Genomic DNA, 25,423 nt, shown 5'->3' with positions numbered 1-25,423 from the left:
GGACGCTATAACGTAAAGCTATTCCAAACTTTTTTACTCCACTTCAGCAAATCAGCCCTCCGCTATTGGTCATTTTTTTAGAGCTAGCCCCCACTTCACTTGTCTGTCATGCGACGTCAGCAAATACGTGAAAGGTAATCATCTGATATGATGCGTGCATGATTACACCGAGCAAAAGAAAATATTTACGCTCCCACACATTTTTCACCATTAGCCCTCAAAAAATGGTTAAAAGTTCGCGTCAAAGTGGCGGTCCCACTCTCCTTTGGTGGTGCTGGCCCCTGGCGCCAGGGGCCAACCCTAGAGCATGTGAGCAAGGCTAGCTATATCTTTACAAAAGTGACACACATTGTAGGGTGCGCGTCGGGAAAGATCTTGTGCACGAATGCCGGGCATGGGTAGGTGCTCGTCTGAAGCCGCCTGTACGTGACTTCTTGTGCTTTATTGAGTGCTTTGTGCGGTAGCGGCATGGTTCTCTTGACTAACTTGCAGTGCTGGGTGAGATCGTTGTAGGTGACGAGGGGATCGCGCTCACTCACCCATCTTGCTGAGAGGGAGTCCGGGCTCGCACGGTGAGTTAGGTCTCATGCGGCCTCGTATGCCGTCTCGTTGAGGTTAGTGAGCGGCCCCTCCAATGGTCCCATGTGTGCTGGGAACCAATTGATGTAGTGTGGGGTGAGGTGTTGAGTACCAAGTATTCTGCCGACGGTTGGGGATATGCTCCCTGTTCCGAAGGACAGAATTGCCCTCTTATAGTCGCAGTACGCCAAGTTCTTACCGTCTTCTGGGAGTGCAAGACTGATGGCCGCCTGCTCGGCCATCTCAGTACTATCAGTGTGAACCGTGCACGCATTGATGACCATGCCATCTGTGTTGACCACCGCTGCTACATAGGCTCGTCTGCGAGGCTCGTCTGCTAACACCCGTCCTCAGGTCGGGTGTTAGCCCGTAGCTGTTACACTCGATTTCTGGAGGCGCGACGCTGATTTCTCGTAGGATCCATCTGCACGCAAGTGTGCCGGACAGCCTGGTGATATGTGTCCGTTCCTGTGCCTCCGCAATCTCGCTCAGCGTGCTGTACATGCTTCCTCCGTGCTGGTGTGCGTGGGTAGACCCATGGCTCTCTTGGCGACCTTACGCAGGAGTGTTTCCAGCTTCTCTCTCTCCACTTTCGACCAATTGTGCATGGCCGCGATATACACGAAGTCACTTATTACGAAGGCCGGTGGCAGGCTAAGCAGGCTGTCCTCCTTGAGCCCGTGATGCCGGTTGGTCACTCGTCTCAGTAGGCGTGTGGTGTTCTCGGCCTTTGTGATGAGCTTAGCGACTGTGATGGTGTTCGAGCCGTTCGCCTCTACTGTCCTGCCCAAAATCTTGATGTGACCGACCACCGGAATCATGTTGCCCTAAGCAGTGTGTAGGCGGACGCATAGGTCGGCGCCTGTGTCCCATCCCTTCCGTTTGGCCCTCGTCTCTTGGTTCTGTATAGCAGCAGTTCAGACTTGCTCGGCGAGCAGCGCAGGCCTGTTGGTTTGAGGTACTGCTCAGTGGTTCGGATCGCATTTTGTAAAGTGTGCTCGATTTCAATACTTCAATAGAATTTTTTCATTAGAACCGGCTGTTTAATACCACGCGCTAGTCACTTCTTGTTCGCTATGTTTCTTCTAAATGGCAATGTCTTCTTTCCGTCATCGACCTTGCCGCACTCAGGAAGTGGCATTTTCCTCCCTTTCGAAGCGTGCATCATTTCAATGTGAAATTTCAGTGCGTGCATGCACAAAACATTAAAATACGAACTACTTAGGTAAGTATGGCTTTATACGCATCCCGATATGTGACTGCAATACAAAGTGAGCACGTATCAACGCTATGCGGTGCGTCTGTGACATCGCGTGACACCTCGCACGCTAGGCGATAGCTGCGATGGAGACCAGAAACCGGCGGTGGAGGAGGAGGCATCATCGCCAGCCGAAAGGGCTATTAGAATGAGCCCATAACAGCTTACGCTGTCAAATTTGATGTGCTGACTTTTGCGCCTTGAGAAGTATTCACAGAGGTCTTGTATACACATTCGCAGCATATGCGTGAACTTCTACGTGTGTGTGTGTGTGTGTGTGTGTGTGTGTGTGTGTGTGTGTGTGTGTGTGTGTGTGTGTGTGTGTGTGTGTGTGCGTGTGTGCGTGTGTGCGTGCGTGTGTGTGTGTGTGTGTGTGTGTGTGTGTGTGTGTGTGTGTGTGTGTGTGTGTGTGTGTGCACAGCACACGCACCGCGATGGACGAACCAGGCTAGCACCAAAGTTGAATTTCAAAGTTTTTTTCACGTACAGTTCATTTGAGGCTTACTTCAGGGTGTTGCGTACTCCAGGATAGCGTATCGTACTGCTGCCGACTTGTAGCGACGCCTGTTTATCGAAGCCCGACCGACGTTACTATTTGGTAGCGTGGCATTGTCGGCGGGCTGTAGGCATCCGGTAGACCATGGCGACCGGGCAAGGATGAGACGATTTCTAGTGCGAAATTTGCACGGTTTATTCAAAGGTTGGTGAAAGATGACGGGAAGAGAATGAAGTGTTAAAAAAGTACATTTAGGAGCCCCTTAAATAGGCTCTCTACAATCGTGGGAGCGATCTTGCTTCCGTCGACATCACGTGACAGGCACAGAGTCTGATTCGCGGAAAGAGGGCCCCGCCTCCGGTTATACCAAGCCTCTGCTTATACGAAGCCTCCTGTTATACCAAGCCTCTGGTTACATCAAGCCTCCGGGAATTGTAGACGCTTGTCCTTCTCTTTTGCGCATTGCTGGTTCGTGGAAGTTTTCCTTTAGAGTTTGACAGTTCGAGGAAAGCGTCCCTCTAAAGTCGCACACACACACAAAAGAGGCCTGTAAACACTGCAGGGCCCCCGCCAGACCGGCAAACACTCGAGATGACCATGGCGAAATAGGAAGTCACACTTCGTTTCGACGAGGCATAACGGGTGAAAATCCTTTTTGCACGGCGTGCTAGACGCCAACCGTAACAAGGGGAGGACGTGGGCCTTCGGGTCGGTGCATGTTGCTGCGTTTGGTGCAAGAATATGGCTAGGAGTAGGCACTGCATATGCGCAATCACTAGCAATATACGCAAATCATTTCTCCAAAAGCTGACGCTGAGCACGGGTAGCGCGAGTATCTCGTTGCGCTGACACGACGACTTCACTGCAGCCGGATTCCGAATACTGCGTGTGCGGTGAAGACAAATATATAGGCTTATTGATAGGCCATCTTTCACTTTATTTTAGCGGAGGCAGGATGACACGGACACAGAAGGCCCATGAGAGAATAGACAGCGCTAAGCAACCAGCTGCGAACTGCTGTGAACGTGCGCCATGCAATGTGCCATGCCTCATCGCATTAAACTTCACGAACCGCTGTTGCGACTCCAACGCAAATATAAATTTCAAAACGTTTTTAAATTACAAAACACGCGTATTATTTGCTGCTAATAATGACCTTCATCTAGGGCCTTTCTTCTCCTTCTCCCTGAAGAGTAGCATGTCGACAAAAATACGCCGGCTAAACACTCTGCATTTTCAATAAAGAGATTTCTATCTCTCTCTCTAATAATGGCAAGTCAATAATATTAAACTAACAGGCTTTATTTATTATATTAAAGAATTATTTGGCGCGTGCCACAAAACCAGCCAGCAATCAACCCTGGGCATCACGCCAGCCACATTGTTGAAAACGCAATAGTGTGATGAGATCGAAATGAGCCCCCAAACAATCACATTGTGACGCGCACAACTGCACCCATTTATGCCACTCCGCTTAAGTCTAAAGGTTGTTTCATATGCTAATGTGAAAGAGCCTTTATACTTAAACCAGCCCTGATCTGCCCCTCCGGTTTGGTGAAAACACACAGTCCGCGGATAGCTTACGCTGCTGTGAACATCTCAGCCAAATTTGGGACTCGTCTACAGCACGGGAAACTCCCAAGGCGAACGCGAAGTCAGTGAGGAGCAGAGACTCGCTCCTCACTCTTTTCTGCACGCTTTATTTCGTAATGGAGCAGATTCCCGTAAAAAGCTGTTATTGGCCAATAGCTCACATCAACCAAGAAGGGTGTTTAGATCAGTGCGCTTTTTCCTAGAATTAGTGTATATTTATTGACGCAGTTTAACAAACAAGATGAAGTAAGCGACCATCTACTTTCGACTATCGATAAAGACTACGTACTTAGGGAAGAAGCCGACTATCGTCCGCTCACCCTCAGCCGCGGCCGCCCGCGTAGGAACTAAACTTTGGCCACCCTGATTATCGGTATCGTAGCTATCGGGTTTCGCTAATCCTGACTAGTTTTGAATAATCAACTAGCCTGGACAAACGTGAAACTTAAGGTCAGACCACACGCACGCTTGCCAGCGCGCGCTCAATTGTCGCCGCTTCTGGTTAGACGTGTTGGCAGTCTTAGCTTAGACAAAACAAATCGAAACATCACTGCCTGACACCAGTCAGATGACCACACCAGACTCATAATAGAAACAGCGGCAATTGAAACGAACAATGCGGCAAGCAAGCATTCAATATCCCTATCGACCAAGGAGCTATCATATTCGGGATGCGCAAGAAAAGATGCGCCCGCTCCTTGATAATGACTGGTGTCGGGCACTGAGGTTTCGATTTGTTTTGTCATAGATACGAGCCAGCGCTGGTGTAAAATCGTGTACGTGCACCCCCTATATTGTTTTTTTTTTTCTTGAATAAAAATTCAGTCGGAAGTACCAGCGCTTGTCTATGTCTGCCTCTTTCGCCGTCCTTTGTCCAAGTTCGCGTCCAAGTTCATGGTCGACTTTCGTTACCACACACGCGCACAGACACACGCCCACACAGATGCCCACACGCACGCACATGCCCACACGCACACACATGTGTGCACAAACGCGCACACACGCGCATGCACACGCACATTCGCGTGCATGCACATGCACATTCGCGCACATGCACACACGCACCTACATGCCTAAGACATGTGGTCGCTTAATGTGTGGCGCGGTGTTTTTGAAGGCAACATCATCGGAACCACCTTTTTTTACAACACACTAACGGCGCAAAGCTACGTCAACGACATCCTCGATCGCTCCCTGAACCACGTCTCTTTCAACGTTCCACTAGCGCACCTTCGGAACATCTGGTTTCAGCACGATGGTGCTCCTGCGCGTAGTATATAGTAGTAAGTCTCGAGCGTGGCTCGACATGCTTTTTCCTGGACAATGGACTGGCCGGCGCGGACCTGCACCCTGGCCTGCAAGGTCGCCGGGCATGACACTGCTGGTCTTATTCTTGTGGGGCTATAGGTGAAAGATGGTGTGTACACCAGCGAAACTACCACACCGGCCGCCCTAAAGGAAAACGTAAGCAGAGTCTGCCGCGAGATTCCAATGTCGTTGATCAAAGCTGTAACCGCACTAGTGTTGCAAAGAAGAAAGTACCGTATAGCTTCAGACGGTGAGCTCTTTGAGTACGTGCTATAAGTGGCACTGGAAGATAATGGCTCAAAATCGGTGTAAAACATGACTGTTTAACACACCTTCATGATGTTACCGTATTTTTACGTTAAAAGAGCTTGCAACAAAGATAGAGATAGGTAAAGTCTGCTTTGTTATGCCTCTTTTCCGGAGGATACAGAAAGGCTAAGACGCCTTGCGTGCTTTTGGTTTATTTTTTATTGAAATAAACTCCTGGCTAGCCCTTTTCTGTTCTTCCGAGAGCTGCCTTTCTTATATTGTCGTGCTCTTTTGCACACTGTTTTTTTTTAACACTGGTTGAATTTCTTTCGTAGCTTTGTTTCATGATGCGCGAAGGTTAAAGCTATTTGGAGTGCCTCATGATCGAGCACAACATTCTTGCGTCCGCGGACGCTGACGCTTATCGCACCACGCTAGTTAGGTCGCGAAACCTCTCGAGCCATCCTACATGACGAAGCCTTGTACGATGCGGCGATGAAAGAATGCAGCCGTATATCTTTCAATGGTTGCTCGGAGGCGCTTGAGTAGCGGCGCGCGAGCACGCATCCATTTGATATTTCGCGTATTTTGCCCGGCTTCTGTTCTTTCTTGGAAAAAACAAGCAGGCACACTACAGCGCGAAATAAATGCTTGATTCGGAGGTTATTTAAGGTGCCCTACAGCTTTGTAATTGACATGTTTGCGATTCAAACAATAATTAAAATATTCACTAATTAGAAGCAATTAATTCGTACTTTGTGATTAGAAAATACTGGCTGTAAGTACACACGACTGCCGCTACGATGCAGTCGGTAAGATTTCTCTAGAGCTCCTGGTTTTCTTTTTTTAATATCTTGGTCTATGTTAACGGGGACATGCGGTATATATATATATATATATATATATATATATATATATATATATATATATATATATATATATATATATATATATATATATATGTATATGTATATATATGTATATATATATATATATATTCTTTTTTTTCTGTGTCGCACAAATATACCAGGGAGCATTCCGCGTTTTCTGAGCGACGTTGTTGCATTAGGATTGGTTCCATAAAAAATGTAATAAGTATTATGACTTCATTGACATATCTCAAAGTTCATTTCTTGTATTTTGTCTATATGTATTTAATCATGTGGTGTGACTAACTCTTTTTTACGCCGCTGCCTCGTTGTCTGGTTCCCTGATTGTTTCTCTATCTCACATTGTTTTGTCTGCCACATTTTCCTTCTCTGTAGTATTTTTCTCGCGTATTTCTTTTTAGGTGCAACGGTACGAAGGCTCCGTAGCTGTTCGTGGGCACTATAATAAACATTTCATTGATTGATTGATTGATTGATTGATTGATTGATTGATTGATTGATCAATTATTTGCTTTTCTTTTGTAATCGCGAGTCCATCGGAAGCTCGTCTGATCGGGATGAAACATGACGAAGAAAGACGTATGCCGACTAAATGCTTTTAATGTTTTATTTGGTCGGCGTAAGTCTTTCTTTGTCATGCATCATTTGTTTTTTGTGCGTTTCCCCGTATGATTATTGATTCTTACTGTTGTTCGTCTAGCTTAGCACATAATTTCACCTTTCAACCGCATTTACTCTATAGCGGCACTGGAAATTCGGTTTTGATTATAATTTTAAATAATCCACCCATGTTGTGGCTGACCATCTACAGTGGGTACGGGCCACATTACAAGAGCCAGTCGGGTGCGGCGCCAGCGCGACTCCGTGTCGTCGACTCCCGCAGCAGGTGAGAGGCCTCGCGACCCCGTCGCCGCAGGGAACGGCGAGCGGTGTTCCCGAGGATCCCTGGCTAAGTCCGGCCTCGAACACGGCAGTAGTTTGTGCTGGCAAATTAAGTAGGGCTGCAAAGGGCAACAACGTATGAGCACACATAGAGCGGAGAACACGCAACGGTAGCTTCCAGTAGTTTATGTCGAGGAGTGTAACGTTTCTGTGTGGACGACCTTGCGCATGGCAGGAAAACGGGACGTCCCGCCGAAGGTTGCGCACATTATCAAGTATGCACCAGCAAATGTTGACGCTCACAGCGTGTAAACACTCCCCGCGCATTGTTACAAAGCGCCGTTTCCTGGCCCGAAGCAAGAAGCAGCTCAGTGCCGACTAAAGGACGCGCTGTGTCAAAGGACTCGCGCGCTATCCATCCGAATATTGTGACAAATTTCCATATATGAAGTATTATCTTACTTACACGGATCGTGTATTTGTGTATTATGGGATATGCATTCCATAAATCTCGCAATGAGTCAAATATGGGTAAGCTTGGTGACGTGCACTAAAGCATGCAAGTGCGGAAGCGGCCAAGCGTCTTAGGAAACACATTCTTTGGTACTTCGATATAAGAGAGCAAGGTATTCCCAATAAACTGACGCTCACTGAGTATGTCTCGTATACAACCGCCGTCAAAGATGCTGACTTGGAAATTAACGATAGATAATCTTCATTAATGGCAGATCGTGCAAACAGCCGGTCTTAGTGAGAGCTGCAGATCCACGAAAACTACAACCGCCTGCACTGCACTAACCTTGCTGCACCACGCAGGACGCCACAAAGCCGAGTGCAACAACATAATGGCAGCTCAACACTGGAGCTAGGCCTCTAAAGCTGCGTTAGAAATCGGCAAATAAAATAAACGCCTTTTCAGCGCGCTAACTTTCCTTCAGCATGACGGCGCTGCCAGGTGCAAGCCAGACAAACGTATTTTTTGTCAGGTGGTTGTTCTGCGACAAACGTGTAGCACGTGCTAGTTGAGCCTGAGATAGCGTTACATAGCCCGCTACTTTGCAAACTGTGCGATCGCCAGGGCCGCGCGACGATACTGACCACGAGAGCTGGTGTTGCAGGAGGGCCGGGTGCCTCCCCTCCCCCCCCCCCCCCAGAACCCCACCCGCCCAGTGATGACCGCAGCGAGGCACTGGCTTCCCAAGCGGCTGCGGGCCTGCGCGCATCCTTTGCTGTTTTAGCCGAACGGAGAGAAAAGGTCCGGAGGTGATGGATCGCATCAAGGCGCGGGCATCGCACCGGTTGATCTTCAGACCCCAGGCGTTCGGCCAACCAGCAGTGGCATCGCCACAGTGGAACAACGCGCCTCAGAGCAACGACGTCGAGATGAGGGACTTGGAAGGCAGTCGCGAGGACGCCGTTATGGCGTCCGTAAGTGACAGCGACGTCGAGATGGAGGACGTCTCGGCTCAGCCGGTGCAACTCAACAGCAACAACAAAGTGGCAGTGGCGTCAGCGTCTCCGTGGTGTCGCCTGTGCGCCATCCTGGCGACGAGCAGGAACGAGACACACGGTGCTGGTCCTCCCGGCGTCCTCCATAACGGCTCGACGACCGGCACGAATGTGGCCACTATGGGACGGCGCCTAGGTGGCCGCGGTGCGCATTGAGACCGCACGTCTTCGGCGGTCGCGGCGTCGCTAAGATCCACAGTCGAGTTCAAAAATTGCGATTAAGCACGGCGCGCCATCCCAAAGGCTAAATTTCAATACAACCACGCTATGAACCTAAATATGTGCGCTGTATATGTCTTAGCTATCATTAACTTAAAGGTCACGTTTCGTATTCCACTACGTTGTAGTGGTAAGCTGTCCCAAAATTTGCCTTTTTCTTCATCGATCATTTCACAAGTTCATCCAGGTACCCGAAAATCATTATCAAGCCGCTGCGTTGCGTAGGAGTGCATCAGGGGCGCTAAAAGCGCGAATGTGCTCCTTATGTAAACGAATAAGAACGTCAGACTGCTATAGCCAAATATGGGCGTGCGAATGGCAGCTTTTGAGGCCCAATCGAATACCAATTGAATAATTCCAGAAGTGAATCGAGTACGAATCAAATAGCGCCAGGGGGAAGTCAAATTTAATGGAATATCGAAGATTTCTCCAACAATTGGCTAATAGCGTACAGCCTTCTCACCATTAATGTCAAACAATTTTCACATCCTGGTACTCGTAACATTAGAAAGTATCATTACACTGTCCATTACAAAGCATCCGTTATTGAAAGTTCAAGGAAATCATTAGGAGCAATTAACTAAGCAGTTCGCAAATTCAGGCTGTGCGGAGCATACGCCGTCATGAATTTTATACAGTTTATAAAGGAAGCCTTGCTCGCGAATTATAATACCTGTGCACTGATAACCTGCCGACCAAATCAGAAATGCGTCCCGCTTGCGGCGATGGCAGTGCGAGAAAGAAAGCTCTCTATTTTTCGAAGGGTCGTGGCAGATGCTGTCACTATTGTACAAATTATATTGGAATGAAACGTCTTAAGATTTAATAAAGTGATAGATCACAAAATCGGCTTCTATAAATAGTACCAAACATTACCCAGTGCCGAATAGCGCGTCTAACGAACATTTTATTGCGAGTGACTGTGTTTAGACGTAAATCTCTGGCTGTCCGAGCAACACAGCACGCCGTTTTCAGAGCAAGCGTGAAATGGTCCATTGAGCGAAAAAGCGAAAAGAGCGAAAAACGCCCGTGTATTTAGATTTAGGTGCACGTTAAAGAACCCCAGGTGGTCAAAATTTCCGGAGTCCTCCACTACGGCGTGCCTCATAATCAGAAAGTGGTTTTGGCACATAAAGCCCCGTAATTTTTAACCTGTAAGACTCTATACATCTGCTACAACCCTGCTGTGCCAGCGAACGTAAGCAAAATATTGCCAATGTGCAGCTATTTGCTGCTTCTACCTTTATTCTGAGAAAACCCCTTTGTGGCTTTGTGCCACATACACGGATGGTCATAATTTTTCCCTTTCGTAAACCTTCCTCCGCAGAACTGCTCTGCCTTATTCACTGTCCGTGTGCTTCCAGTTGTCGTTAATTTAGAATTCACACTTCAATCTGCTCTCCTCCTGGCTAGCTCAGGTGGTACAGCCACGTCCACGGAAAGGCGTTGGTGCCAGGCTCGATCCCCACACCAGGGCGAATTTTTCTTCAAAGGAAGCCGTACAGGTTTTCTTTGTAACGTCCTGCTACTTGCGGGTAGACGGTAATTTTCCCTTTCGTGAACTTTCGACCAAGCTTTCTTTGTATTAGTGCACGGGAATGACCACTAGGTGGTGGCGTTCTCCGCCGAAAATGTGGCTCATACCCGCTATACAGGGTGCTTCACGTAGCTTGGCTAGTGCCATGGATTTTAAGAAAGTGGTTAGCCGCAGCTGAATTAAACCAACAGTATATGGTTTGCCATCATGTGGTGCTCCTTAGAGATTTTTTTTATATTCCGCCTAATTAGTTAATTAACCAAGCCGAATTACGCAATATTTTCACTATGCAGGGCCAAGCGCGTTTCGTTGCGTTGTAAAGGGGCTTCAGAAACGACCTATCCATATTTTTGTGGCAACGTACATGCTCCGTGGTGATATTTTTCGGCGTTTAAAGAAAACCCCCGAAATGTGAAATAAGAAAATTCGCAGTTCCTCCCGAAAGGCGATGCACCGATCGCGATCGCAAATTAGTAGGTAGCTGTACGAAGTAAGGATAGTAGTTTCATCGGCCGTATAAACTTGTAAGCATTCGCTTACTAACTAAATTAACAATTATAGAATGTGTAAGCGTGACTGAACGAGGATGTACAAAGAAACACATACACAGAGAGACAGCGCTGTCTTAGTGCGTTTGCTTCTTTCTACGTCCTTCTTCAGTCGCACTTACACATTCTATCATGGATCAAACCAACTAGCCCGTCAGCGTGTTTTAACTTAGTTAACCAACACGGTGTCACGCGCGCACAGGTAAACATGAACACACCTCGCTCGATGAGCGCGGAAACTCCTTGTGAAAATTCTGGAGTTAGGAATCACGGCAGCAGCAGCAGCAGCAGCAGCAGCAGGCGGCATTAAAATATAATACACTTGTTAACCGATATTCAGTGCAGGAAAGGGCTCCGAAGAAGTGCAACACATATTCAGAGTGAAGTGAGGGAAGTTTCAGCGTGTGCACGAAAAGTAGAATGCCACGTGGAAGCTGAAAAAGACAGGGCAACGCATTTTGCGTTAGTCCGCGTTGTCCTTCATGGTCCCCAGATGTCCGCAAACTAATTTTGTAGCTTTTTTGACTGGGACCCACTCCCTAACTGAGTGGGGTGAATAAAAAAACATTCATGAAATTTCGTTCGATCTCTTTCGTCCATTCATGGCCGCTTCCGAGCGAGGCTCCCTTAAGGCACCCGTGCGCAGCGGCATGGCGATCAACGGCAGCCGCCCGCCGACGACAAAGTGCAGTGCGCGCCATTGCCGCGTGCCGCCCTGGCCCGATCCGCGGCGCAGCGCGTGGTGGTTTGGAAGCTTCGGTGCCAAGATGGCCTGGCTCCAGCCGGACCCAGTCTAGCACCAAAGGTCCTAGACGCCACAAGGTGAGCGACTTCCCGCTGTCATGGCCGCGCTGCACGAGCCACCCTTCGCGGAGCGCATGCGGTCGCGAGAGGCGGTTACGCAACGTCGTTGTACGTGCTTGTCTCTGTGGCGAAGCGTGGCAAGCTTTAATTACAAAGCTGAGCGTGTGAGCGCACGACTGCGTAGTTCCACTAAATCGTGGCGCTTGTCGCTGTTCGGAGCTTGTGTTTGCTTTCGGGGCATGTGGGCCTATAGTTAACCGGGAGATTAGCAATTTTCTCCGACGGATTACAAGTTGTGAAGCTTACGCTTGCGCGCAGAAGCCTCCGGAGAAAACAAAGCAACGTGCAGAGCATAACTCCGCGGTTAACTTGCATGTCCCCAACGGTAACGCCCAGCTTACTAAAGCAACTCCGATGCTTTGAGCGTATTCGTTTGTGTTGGCCGAATTCCTATACGGAGCATGGTTATAAAGGTTGCGTGACAGTCGACAGCTTGCGCGAGTACTTTCTCATCTAGCGTATTGCGCAGATGGAAAGCATAGTGCTTACCCATATGATCAGGTGTATTTATAGCATTGTCCAGTCGTATGCAACGAAACCCCGGCCATATAGCCGTTGTGCGGTTGCCCCGTCCCCTCTGGCGTATGAACGCAAGGTTGCTGCAGTTTTCATTAGCCCACTTGCCACCACGCCGCAACCTAACCTAATCTAACTTGGTATCATGGCGGCATAACGTGACGGCATAAAAGTGATCCCGCTGTAGTGTAGGGACGACGCCGGCGGAGAAGGAGACATACGGGGCCTAACAGCTGGAACGCGAAGCGCCGCAGAGAGAACGACGACTTCCCCGTTCGATGGCCGAACTCTTGCTGTATTGCTGCCTTCCAAAGGGTCTGGTCATCGCCCTCTAAGGATTCCCCGATGGAATGATCGACTCTTTTACTACACCTTTGACACAGAGTACTGCAGCGGCAACCATAACGTCATAGTCGATGCGTTGTCGTGCCTTCCTGTTCCTCCTGAGAGTGAGCCAAACCGAGATGATGAAATACGTCTTTTGTCAGTACATGCATCACTAAAGAGGAGTTTCAAACAGCTGCCCTTGCTGATCTAGTTGGTCAGGCCTTACAAGACAAAATAGTCAATGGGAGGAGAAATGCTGCTGATCTTTCGTCACAATTACAACCATGCACGCCACTGAAGTCGTTGGTTGGTCCCCGAACAAGAAAGTCGTCATTCTTCCTGCGGCGCTCTCTGGCCCCGGCCGTTAGGCCCCCTCCGTTAGCTTCCCCCTCGGCCGGCGTCGTCCCGACGCCCTACACTACAGCGGCCCAGTCACGTGATCATGTCACGGTAACCTTAAATGTCTCCCATCCCCGCACTGGCTGCGCTAGTTCCACGCTCTTCCGAAGAGTGGATTGCTGGTGCGAGAGGCAGTACTCGAACGTTGCAGCAAATACGATATACGTATAGACACTTTACAGCTGTTTGTTTGCGGAGGAGAGGACGCTACCGACGCCATACGATGCCCTCTGGGCGTCCCAATTGCCGCGACAGAGGAATGTGCCTACTCTCTTATCGTCTCCAACAGAAGACGGCAGTATATTACTGAAACCAGGCTTGCTTTCATTGCGATGTGCACGGACGTGCGCGGACTCGCGGTATCGACGCGGGTGTCCCAGTACGCTGGTCATCTCCAGGGACGCGCAGTGCGCTTGGCTGCAAACGCGGCGAAGCCAAGTGGACGCGCTGCTCTAACTAAGCCGGAGCGCGCTGGCTGGCATGAGCGCGCACGCGTTCCTGCTGAGCTGCTGTGCGCAAACCACACCGTGCTGCACGCGCTGGTCTGAGCCAAGTGGAAGACGCCGGTGGTTCGGTCATCGAGGTGCGACGCCTGCAATGCTGCAACATCACGACGTTTCCGAGACGCGCAACGCCTAGCTTGCTTGCTGTCGCTTTCGATGCTTCTGATGAAACTGCCAATTTCTCAATGGGCCTAACAGCGTACCGTTCGTTTAATTGAAGAGCCTGTTTTGTCGATGGCGTATCGTGCCTTCATTTCTTAGCAACATAATATTTGCGGCAGGCAATAGGTATCTATGCGATAAGCACTTCTTTGGACAGCTCTTCTAATGTGACGTGTAGGCGAGCTTGTAAATATATTCGCTGATTATTTAATAAAATTCCCTATGACTCGTCGTCTACAATAATGTGAATCCATCAAGAAAGTTGCCAAGAAATGCACTGCCGCTGCCCCTCTTTCTCACTCATTCTTCGAAGCACAATGCGAAAGAATACGACATGGCACCAATGTACTTCTGACATATATTTGGCAGCTAAATCTCCAAACTGATGCTTGTCTCGTAATACCAGCTAAGTAGGCATGCCTTGCACCCTGACCAGCTCCGAAACAACTTGTGCCATGAGTGAAATAGTTATAAATTTGTTCCGCTTGAATTCTATGCTTGCAACGCGCCATCATTGCTATATGTACTGTAGGACGAAGGCGCCTACCTCCAGTTACGCCCTGTTTAGCGTCAGCGGATGCGGTCATAGAATATATGTACCCGTCACGTTACCAAACCGAATCTTTTACCTTCACCAATTGCATTCCCCTTCCATTCTGTTTCTGTACCATAGACCTCCACAATTAACGCATTGCATGACCTTCGCAATGCCCCTTCTTTTCTCATAATCCTAACTGGAATACCAGGTCCACGCGGTTGCTATCCAACTCGTACCGCTGACTTGGTCTCAGAAAACAAAGCTTTACAATTTGGAAATTATTTGTCGCGTATTAGAAGTATTCGGTATTTAGTAATCATTACACGTTTCCTTATGTTTTTCACTAATAATGCGTTGGCTAAGGAAGGGTATTAGCACTGCAAAGTTTAGTTCAAGAAAATCGAAACACTTACCTATGCAACTAGTTTTCATATTTTCATAGACCACTAATGAATGTGAGCTCATTTGTGCGGTGCTTTATCTCTCTAGTAATGAAGTGCGTTAAGGGAGAACAATAAGTCGAGCCGAGGGCCTTCTTCCGAGGGCCACGTGAGCCGCCCAATTGGCTGCTCGTGGCCAAGGCGGCGGATGTATTGTTCCACGTATTGTACGCAGGCTTATAAGAGCGGACAACTTGGCAGCAAACCCTCCTATGTAGCCTTGCTGCGTCAAGGCTTCGAGGCCCTCACTATGCAGTGGGGAAGAAGAACAAAGAGACCGGAGGAGCTTGATTTTTTTTTTTTTGTTCGTCACGGGTGACAATGAAGCCACGGGAGAAGATAATTAATTTTACTTAAAGCGTAGAAAGAACGAGGGAGATGAAAGCACGCGAATAGACAACTTCTCGCAGGTGTGCGATCAACCAATATCGCCTCCGTCACGCGTTACGTCTTACTGCATAGCGTATCTGTGGGTATACTATTACAGAGATTAAAACGTGTTTGAGACAAAATATTGCTTGCAATAAGCTTTTCCTGTATCCACAAGTTTTCAATTACTTGCTGCTACCGTAAGCCGCAATGAAAGAACATGACCACGGTGGCACGGTTCTCGCGAAAATGTTGGACCGTCGAAGTGCTGATGATTGGATTACTGCAGCCGGTGGTCATTCCATGCTGGCTAGTCAGCATGGCATGTCTAAGCCGGACGGCGACGTTTGATCCCAGGGCAAGTTAACAAGCCACCGCCATGCCATTTCCGCACGTGCACATCCTTCACTTGTATGCTACACGGGCGATACACGGCTACACTGTGGTCATTGGAAGGCATCGCACTACGGCAGAGCTTGTGCGGCACGGTCAGCCGGCGACCGGCACAGAACAGCGTGGCCGAGATCAGTTAAGAGGAAGCTTTAGCTCGGGGGCTCCTATCTAAATACATGGAAAAGGAGAAATCGTTTTTCTCGGTAAATACTTCGTAAAATTTGACGAGGTTTGTTACAACTAAAATAAAAGGTTAAAATCGAGAAACTGTTGCTAGCGCATGTTTTATTTAGGCCCTCAGGTTTTTAATAAGAATTGCTCAAAATCGCAAATTTTCTGAAGACGCAAACTATCAAGTTTACAACTCTAACTCAGCAATGAAAAAAAAAATCACTGGCAGAAGAAAAAACTTCACTGGCAGTTGTCTGAGTATGCGTAAGCATTGTGCCACTTGCTCATCTCCACGCAGCCTGCTGTCACGATGTCATTATCAATGTTACGGAACATGACCCGACCAGTTTAAACCCTTATCCACCCTCATCGGCCGTTCGCTTCATGTTCCATAGCGAACTTGATAAGGCAGGTTTAATTAGGGTAGAGTTTATTACGGCACTCGAGCCCACGACCATTGGTGTTAAGATGAAGATAATTAGGCATAGTCAATTAAGATAGTGTTAATTAAGGCACTCGAACCCCCGACCATCAGTGGGAGTCAAACCCACGATTTGGTGTTAACTACGGTGAACTAGGGTTAATTTAGCGAAGCTGTTGCAAAACCACCCCTACGTTTGCTGAGGGGGATGTGTAATGTTGTTCTCTGAGTTGTCGGGCGACGGCGTATTGTTCCCGGTGACGCTGGGTATCGGGCGCTTGTATTTCCTTCGTTTGTTTTGCGTTGCGGCCTTCCCTGGAACGTCGTTGTCGGGCGGCAGCGGCACGGCGTCTTTGCTCTTATTGCTCGGCGCAGAGCCGTTGTCTCTGGCGTTCTCTGTGCATCGCTGCGTTTCTGTTCTTCATCAGTGGGTGGCTGCGTTCGTATTGGCGTCATTACGGTAAATGAGACAGTGCCCCGGCGGCACCAACTGCTGCGGAGCGACACTCAGTCATGTCCAAGCAGCCCAATGTCATTATCAACCTTATGAAACATGATTCGACCTTTGTATATTATGCAACGCTTCAGTGATGGTTCGGAGGCTTGTTTAGAGCTTGTTCTTTATTCAAGCGTGTGCTGTTGTGTTTTGTATGGTTGATTTAAATTAACTTGCCTGCTTGCGGGGGCATGAGCCACTGCGTTCGTCCTACGTGATGGACAGGTTTCTGGTTGGGTAGGCATAGAAATGCTTAAGCATTTAACGAGATATCACAATTCTTTCAATTGCATCTAATAGTACATCTAAAACGGACAAAAGAAATGTATTAATACTACTCTCCAATACACTTTTCCTACATGAGTATGATTTTTTGCAAAACCATTGTAAATATTGTGACAAATTCACGTGAACTAAATTTGTACATCAAATTTGTCCGCTTTAGATGTTCTAACGGATACGATTTACACTATGGAGACTTTTTTTTTCTGCAGAGGGCGGAATTTGCAAACTTCTGGCTCCCATTTCTTTAAAACTTGTAACGAGAATCCTTGTAAGAAATCCATGCCCTAAGTGAATATTTCACTTCGCACACTGCAACTCAACTTTCCATCGAAAATGCAATGAATGTAATTAAAATTGGCCCCCGGGGTTATCCAAGAAAAGCGTTTCCGCGTTTTGCATATATTTCAATATAGGCGGCTGGGCTCAAGATTCCTCTCAAGCGCTATTGTTCATTGATCTTTCTAACGTGCCGTCACTCGCTGACTGCTGCATACTGTGGGACAATGGTGGCGTGATGGGACTTTGAGGCTCGCTGTTTAAAGAAACGTGGCAGTTTCGTCCGAAAGCAAAGCAATGAAGCGACAACGAGATGAAGCGTTGCGCTCGCAAACTCTTCGGACGGTGTTCAAACAAACCGTGGAGTCAGCACGTTGACGCGATGTCGCACGCGAGACAACAACTGCGCAGCGTCTCGTCAGCGTCTCAAGACGCTGGCGTGATGAGGACGCCGCCAGCGGTGTTCCTGGCACCGCACCTCAATGTCACGTAATGAGGCCGACGCGAAACCATCGACGTTCGCCTGCGCTCAGTGAAAGGATCCGACGGCATTAGCTTGACGTTCCGTCTAGACTATAGTGTACGTGCACCGTGCTGCAGACAGCTGTTCAGCAGCAACGCTAGTGCGGGGACAGCACTCGTGCCAGCAGCAGAAGCCCTGACATGCAGAGCCGAACGAGCTTCGTCGTTTTTTCCAACCACACGCACTGCGAGTCTCTGAACACTCTGCAGGCGCGAACCGGACGTGTGCCGTCGACACAGCCCGACGGCTGCGCCTTGGGTGTCCCCGTACACTTGCTATACCTCGATGAAACAGCCTCCGCGCAGCCGTCGCGGCGCGGCTGTGCAAGAGCAGCAAAGCGTGCGAGCTAATCGATTTGTCGCAGCGGGCGCGCGGCCGCCGCCATGGCGTCGTCGCTGTCCAGCGGCGGCGGCGGCGGGCGAAACGGCCTGGTCGTGTTCGTCGAGGGCCATGCGTTCCACGTCGACCGCCCGTTGCTCACCAAGCACAGTCAGTTCTTCAGGAAGACCCTCGAGAAGCTGGAGAACCGGAACAAGCACAAGGTGCGATGCCGCGGTTGCGAAAGCTTCGACGAAACCACCGCCGCACACTCGCTGCATGCGTACCTGGCGAATTGCGAGCGAGGAAACCGTAGCTGGCCTTCCTCGCGCTAAAGAAATCCCCAGCTTTGCTGACCGGCCGCGGCTGCCTTCGCTGTCGTGCCGAGCGGCTCATGCGCAACACAGCAAATCCTCTTAATGCAGCCACTTGTTGCGCCTCTGCATACCGGACCTCCGCACTGCGGATGTGCGCGGTCATGTGCTCACTGAAACAAATACGCATAAGAACAGAGACGGACCAACTAGCCCAATGGCTCGCGCTTCTACCGGATAGCAAGGAACGTTGCCGCTTAGATTAGCGAAATTTTTAATAACGTGCGGATTATTATATACATACTTTTATTTTTCACCGCCAAGTTCTAGTGATAAAGTTTGTGTGCTGGTATGACATTAAAACGACCAAGCGGTTCTTCCATATGTGCGCGATAAGCAAGTCCGCTGTAGAGCCAAAAGCCCCGTTTTGCAACATGAGTGTTGCCACGTGGTACCGCAACATCTGACATAACGTTAATGACTAGTTTAGCATACTTATTGAGTAAGGTCAGCAAAATGTATGATAATTTTCCTTTAGAATATTTTTTTAGTAAAACGTACTTTCCATGCTTTATCGAGTGCTCTGCCGAGGGCTGAGGCTTAAGTCAGATATTAGATTAAAAATGACAGTTTTTTTTTATCTGACGGCTAATGACGACACCTAGCTCATACTCGTAAAGTTTAAATACAGGTAAAAATTGTAGCTTTAAGAAAGTATTTATTGGCATGTGAATCACGCAGAAGATTAAACGGTTGTCTCGAACTTCATTTGAAGGATGTGCAATTTTCCCAAATTTGTGAAAGCTTGCGCTGCCCGTAAGAATGTTAGGGATAAAACATCGATCAGATCGAAGTTAATGTTCAAATGGTTACATTGTATTACACCGATATGGCATACCAACGACGCTTGATAACTGGTGTAAAACACTGTCTATATGGCCATTCTAAATCATACATTTTATGTGTTACTTACAATATTTTAATGTTAGGAACAATTTTCATTTCAATGTTGCTATATAACAGACTCAAACTTTCCTCTTACTTATCGGCCGAGAAAGAACAGCTTTGCTTGTTTTTGTCTTTACCTCGAGTTGTTTAAAAAGGGTCCAGATTCTCAGCTTAGAAAGGAGTTGGTATATTATTTTTCATGTCGTAGATATGTTATATGCTGATGATTCTGACATCATCAGCATATAACACATATTTAGCATTATGGTGAACACGTGTTAGGCCATTTATATAAGCAATTGAAAGAAGAGACCCTGAAATACATCCCTGTACAACACCTTTCAGATTTGAAAACTTTTCATCGTTTAAACCATTCTTTTCGAATAACTTCGAAGTTCGTAACATTATAGTTTTTTGAGCAGCACGGAATGTCGAATTTTGTAGAATGATTTCTTAAAGTCGAGGTACACACCAAACACAAGATCTGTGTTATCAAATTTTGACAAAATAAATTTATTTTGTTCCAGCACTGCGTTTTCGTAGATTTACAGTTCCTGACCCCGAATGAAGGGGAAGCTTTAGCTGGAGGGCTCCTATATATATACATGAGATAGGAGAAATCGTTTTTCCCGGCAACCACTGCACTGAATTTGATTAGGTTTGTTGCATTTAAAAGAAAAGTTTGACTGCTAGTAGCGCATTCTTTATTTAGGTCGTCAATATGTTTATAAATATTGTTAAAAAGTGCAAGATTTCAGAGAACGAAACTAAAGTTTACAACTCAATAGCTCAGCAATTAAAAACGATGCCACATTTCTGTAAGTTGCAACTAATAGTACATGTAAAGGGGTCCGAATTGATGCATTATATATGGCTCCCAAACAAACTACTAATATTTGAGTAGGACTTTTGCAGAACCATTGCAAACAGTGTAGCAAATTCACGTAAGATGTAAATTGATAAATCAGATTTTTCCGCTTTAGACGCTTTCTAACGTATGCAGTTTACAGAACTGCGATATCTGTTCTTAGTGCAGAGATACGAATTTGTAAACTACGTGTTCCCAATGTTTTTTTTTTTCAGACTTGTCAGTTCTTGAAAGCTCCTTTTTAAAAAATTCGGGCCCTGAATGAAAATTCTGCTTCGAACAGTCGCTATAACTTAACATTCTCTCGCAAATTCAACAAAATTAATTAACATTGGCCCAGTGGTAATCCCAAAAAAACGTTTCAGCGTTTTACATGTATCTGAATAGGCGGCATTGGAGTTGGGCCCGAGCTAAAGTTTCCTCTTAAGTCTGTGAAATCGCCTTATGTTTCTGTATATGAGATCAGTACAGTTGGCGCATAATTTTTATTGTGAAACGCTAAACACAGGAAACACCCAACCGCTCTCGCCCTCTAGTAAGAATATAACTATAACCAATTTTGATGGTGCACGTTGATTCTTTTAATTATACAAAGATTTTTCAATGGTCGCATCGTAACCGTTCTTAACCTGATTATTAGAAAGTGGGGAAAGTGACTACACTACAGTCATAAATGAGGTAACAAGCTTACCCCGCTCATTAGCGATTTGATTTCTTCTGCATCAGTAAATTACCTTTCTACAACACCAAAAACACCATCCTTACCACGCTAAGGCGCTTGGTAAGGCAGAAAATGCGGCAGAACGAAAGACGGGTGGCGACGCCTCCTTGAAGTTCCCGCACCTGGTCGCTGTGACGTCATGGATTTTCATGGCATCTTCTAGGGCCTGCTTACATATATAGCGGTACAGATTGACTACATTGTGTTCTGAAGGAACCAACTATTAAACATGGCGAGTTTCGGGCACCTTTACTGAGCCAACGCGGCCCAAATGCGAAAACGTACTTTGGAATCCCTGACGTCACACTGACGTACCGGCGTCGAGGTTTCGGCGCGAAATTCAAATACTAATACTTCGACCTTCATTTTCTCGTCTAATAATCAAACTGTTATTTTGAAATGACTGCCCGCAGGGTTCCCAAACAATGGTTTATTACTCTAAACTGATTTATTGTTTCGCTTTAGTTTCCCTTTAAAAGGAAGCCTTAGCTCAGGTGCTCCTATCTAAATACATGTAAAAGGAGAATACGTTTTTCTCGACAACCACCGCACCAAATTTGACGAGGTTTGTTGCATTTAAAAGGAACCCTTAAAATCTAGTGACTAGTGGCTTCGAATTTTCGATTTAGCTTGTCAATTTCTTATTAAAAATTGGCGAAATATGAAAATTTTTAGAAACAAAACTATCACGTTAAGACTCTGTAACTCGGCAATGAAACATGAGATAACAATTCTGTGAATTGTAGCTAATAGTACATCTAAAGCGGACAAAATTGATATGACACACATGAATGTCAAAAAATTTAGTAATATGGAAATAAAGCCTTTGCTGAACCCTTGTACACGACGTAACAAATTTACGTAAGATATAAAATGGCATATTAAATTTGTCCGCTCTTAATGATCTAATGGGTGCCGTTTACAGAACCGCGATATCCTTTTTTTCATGCAGAGCTATTAATTTGCAAACTTCGTGCTTTTACTGTTTTCAAACTTGTGAATGTTTGAAAATCATTGTAACAAAATTCAGGCCCTAAATCGAAATTCAGCTTCCAACATTCACTACAATTTAACTTTCTCCCTCAAATGCAACAGATTTAATTAAAATCAGTCAAGGGGTTATCTCAGAAAAATGTTTTTGCGTTTCACATGTATTTGAATAGGCCGTGTCAGAGTTGGGCCCGAGCTAAGGCTTCCTCTTAAAGGGCCCCCTCACCAGGCCCCATAGCAAATTTTGGTTATACACTGGAAGTTGTTACGTGTCCTCTAGGGAGCGTTCTGCCGCAAAATTTTTCACATCGGCTCATTAATAGCCGAGATAGAAATATTTCAGTGCCGCGAACCCATCATTTCAGCAGGCGGGCTCCACTGCCAAGCAAGACGCTCTCTCCACTGGCCCCATCTAGCCTACGCAAGCGAAATTCCTTCCCTGCGTTCTCCCATACCGGACCTCGACGATCGCGTGACGAATACGTCACAGGCCCCACCTTCATTTTTTTTTTCTGCTCTTTTTTTTTTCCTGCGCTACGCATTTCCGCCGACGGCGTCAGACGCGAGCTCTTGTCTCGTTCACGCAGCGCACGATTTTGCGTGCTGTGAACAAGGAAACATGACTAGCGGTGTAATTCCGTGCTACACGAATACTGAGGCAGCACAAGCGGATCGCAGAGCGTGATCACACGCTGGAACAGGGTAGAAAATGGCATAGTTTCGGTACCTGCGCACGTCACCGCACGGGAACAAGCAGACTAAACGGAAGTAAATTGCTTCGGTGCGAAGTAAAACAATAAACATGCAGACGTTCAATTTTTGTGTTTTATTATTTCTCTAAACTTAAATTTGTCAATTCAAGCAACACATCGCACACATAATAGATGTCTTGAGTAATTCTCGAAGTCACGTGTCACCGCGAGCAACGTCACACCGCGGACACGATTACGTAGGCGCAGGAGCCCGACTACGTCACCGTCCCTCTCCGGGCGGATTCGCTACGAGTGAAAAGGGAAACGGAGTTCGGATTGAAATTTCAGGCCTTTCCGCGGCGCGTAGCGATGTACTACTTTGCAGACACGATTGTTGTCGCGCAATGTATGCTCTTCGCTTGTCATCTCAACATGGCCAGACCTGGTGAGGGGCTCTTTAAGGAAATCTTGTTTCCGAGTCTGATCAACTTTCTTGAATTCTAATTTTGATGCGCAACATCCTTTGGCGAGTACCCGAGCAACTTTGCTAGCGAAATCGTGCAAAACCGTGTCTGTAAGGCAAAAAGCGTGACACCTTTCCCATAGGAATACATAGGGCTCGATAGGAAATACGTGTGGTTGGGGTGGGCCAACTTGAACTTGGGAGAGAGTGGACATAAATTTGGGAGTGATATGGGCGTGGGCCAAGCTGAATTTGAGGGTGGGCTAACCAAAATTTGGGGGTAGGCCAACCTGAAGTTTGGCGGTGGGTCAACCCAAATTTGGCGGTAGACCAACTTGAAATTTGAGGTGGGTCAACAGTGAAAGAGAAACAGAAAGTAAGCTAAACACGGGGGGAAAAAATACGAGCCGAGCCAGAGAATGCTACGCATTAGGAGACAATTATCTGAATTTCTGTAATCTTTCACCCGTTTAGAACACAGCTTTCACAAAACCTATTCAGGTGAAACACAGTTCATACTATTCACGCACAAACTAACATGAGTTTGACCGTGGTTCCATCGCTGATTGTATATTCTTTAGATTTTTCGAAAGTGCGGCCGTGAGAGATTATTACTGTACAAATTGCATTTGCTTAGCCTAATCTTAAACTGTTTTTTTTTTTCGGCAACAACTTGGATCGTATGTTCACCAGAATTCGAGGATACAGAAATATACAACTAAAGTTTGTTTTTGCGTGTGTCTTGAAGCGAATTTTCAGCGTCATAACTACTTGACGATACACGCAAGCCGCGTATAACAGAGGAAGAACGTTAGTTCCAAGGTACAAGGACGACAAATCTATGCGAGCTGATGTTGTTTCTGCTCTTCGCTTCCAGCTCAAATTGTCGGGCGTTTCCGCAGCGACATTTGCCGTGCTACTCAAGTACATGAACACGGGTGAATTGCAAGTAACACCAGAAAATGTGGACGACGTGTTTAACGCGGCCTTCCGTCTTCACATGTCTGATGTTGTCAAGCATTGCATTCAGGTGAGTCTTATAGTGCCAAACACGCAAGCAGTGAAGTCGGGTTAACCCGCTGTCTCATGGTCCCTTTTTAATATCTCGGCCTGTATTCAATGTATGGTATAAGTCTTACACTACATTTACGTACGTGTAACTCGAACAATGAAAAGAGACGTATGAAGGAACAAAACTTCAATATCATATTAAAGCATGCATTACGATCATCCCAAAACCCTGCCTTTGTACGGGTTACTATATGTAAAACAGTGTAGAGGTGTCAAATGTTGGTAACAAGATTGTTACTGCCTCTCAAACGTTCTCCTCTGAAGCAGTACATCTGTGTTTTCTGCCAACGTTACACGTAGGCTCCTCGGCTCTGTCGTTACCGGCCTAGCCTGCTGTATATTCGATGACCGTATTTGACAGTTCAAGTCCACGCATCTCAGAAGTACAGCTGCGTTTGAGAGAGGTGCGCTAAAAAGTAGCGGGATGCGCTTGCTGCGGGCCAGTCTTCAAGACAATAATGATGGCTATACTAAACGACGACCATTTCGTGTCGTCATCGTGGGCGATGCTGATAGCGAGATATTTATCGAAACCCTAGCGAAAATGACGGGCGATCATTACGCTGATGTCAATACGGAGAATGTCCACGTCCGGCTAGCTTCGTCCTCGCCACTTCGCAACGGTTGCAGGAATCCAAAGAGGAGTCGCATAATTCGTCACACCCGGTGTGTGCACGAACAGAACGAAGCGTCCTTTCTCGACTCGTGGAACGACTGGTTCGCTGAAATACCAGTTTGAATGAACAAACTCGGGTGTAAGAACAGTGAACAGTTTAGGTTTGACCGCTCGCCACGGCGCTCACAGCTTCCCAGCTGCCTCATGCTGCAGCGCCTCCGCTGTCGCCGCGGTCGGCGGCTGTACCACGCAACGGCGTACCGTGACCTCCGAGATTGCGCTGGCGCACCTTTCGCTCAAGTGCGCTCAGGTTCTGCAGTGCGCTAGTGTCATCGTCGAGGTAACGCGTCGAACGCATCGAAGCGGCGGTTTCGGCTTGCGGTGACGTTTGGAGCTGTTTTGCCTGTGTTTTGTGTTTCCATAGTGCCTGTCAGTGGATAAACGTTAGATTTTCGCCATCTGCTTTGTCATGGGCTTGGTTTTACAGCGCAGCTTTTTGGCGCCCGTTTCCGCATTTCGCGTCGCCATCGGCCTCGCCGTAACTGAGGTCATCATCCATGCGCTCCTGCTGCCATATCGCGCGCGGTGCGAGTCTTGCTCTCCCCTTGTCCTCCAAAGCCGGATCACGTGTTCTCGCCTATCCTCTCGCCCAATTCCTCCGCGCAGCGCCG

At 47.3% G+C, this 25,423-nt stretch overlaps 1 protein-coding gene and 1 long non-coding RNA gene across 3 annotated transcripts in view; one reads left to right on the top strand and one right to left on the bottom strand.

Annotated features, from left to right (window-relative positions):
- Positions 1 to 25,423, bottom strand: part of LOC139057194 (glutamate receptor 1-like) — a 235,920-nt gene that overhangs the window by 112,740 nt on the left and 97,757 nt on the right. The window lies entirely within an intron of this gene.
- LOC135920171 (uncharacterized) lies at positions 7,196 to 9,055 on the top strand. The gene is made up of 2 exons (XR_010570186.2): positions 7,196 to 7,259; positions 8,374 to 9,055. It is a non-coding gene; the product is annotated as an uncharacterized lncRNA (long non-coding RNA).

The sequence above is a fragment of the Dermacentor albipictus genome, chromosome 3 (assembly GCF_038994185.2).
Source record: "Dermacentor albipictus isolate Rhodes 1998 colony chromosome 3, USDA_Dalb.pri_finalv2, whole genome shotgun sequence".
NCBI lineage: Eukaryota > Metazoa > Arthropoda > Arachnida > Ixodida > Ixodidae > Dermacentor > Dermacentor albipictus.
This window is presented reverse-complemented; position numbering and strand designations above follow the sequence as displayed.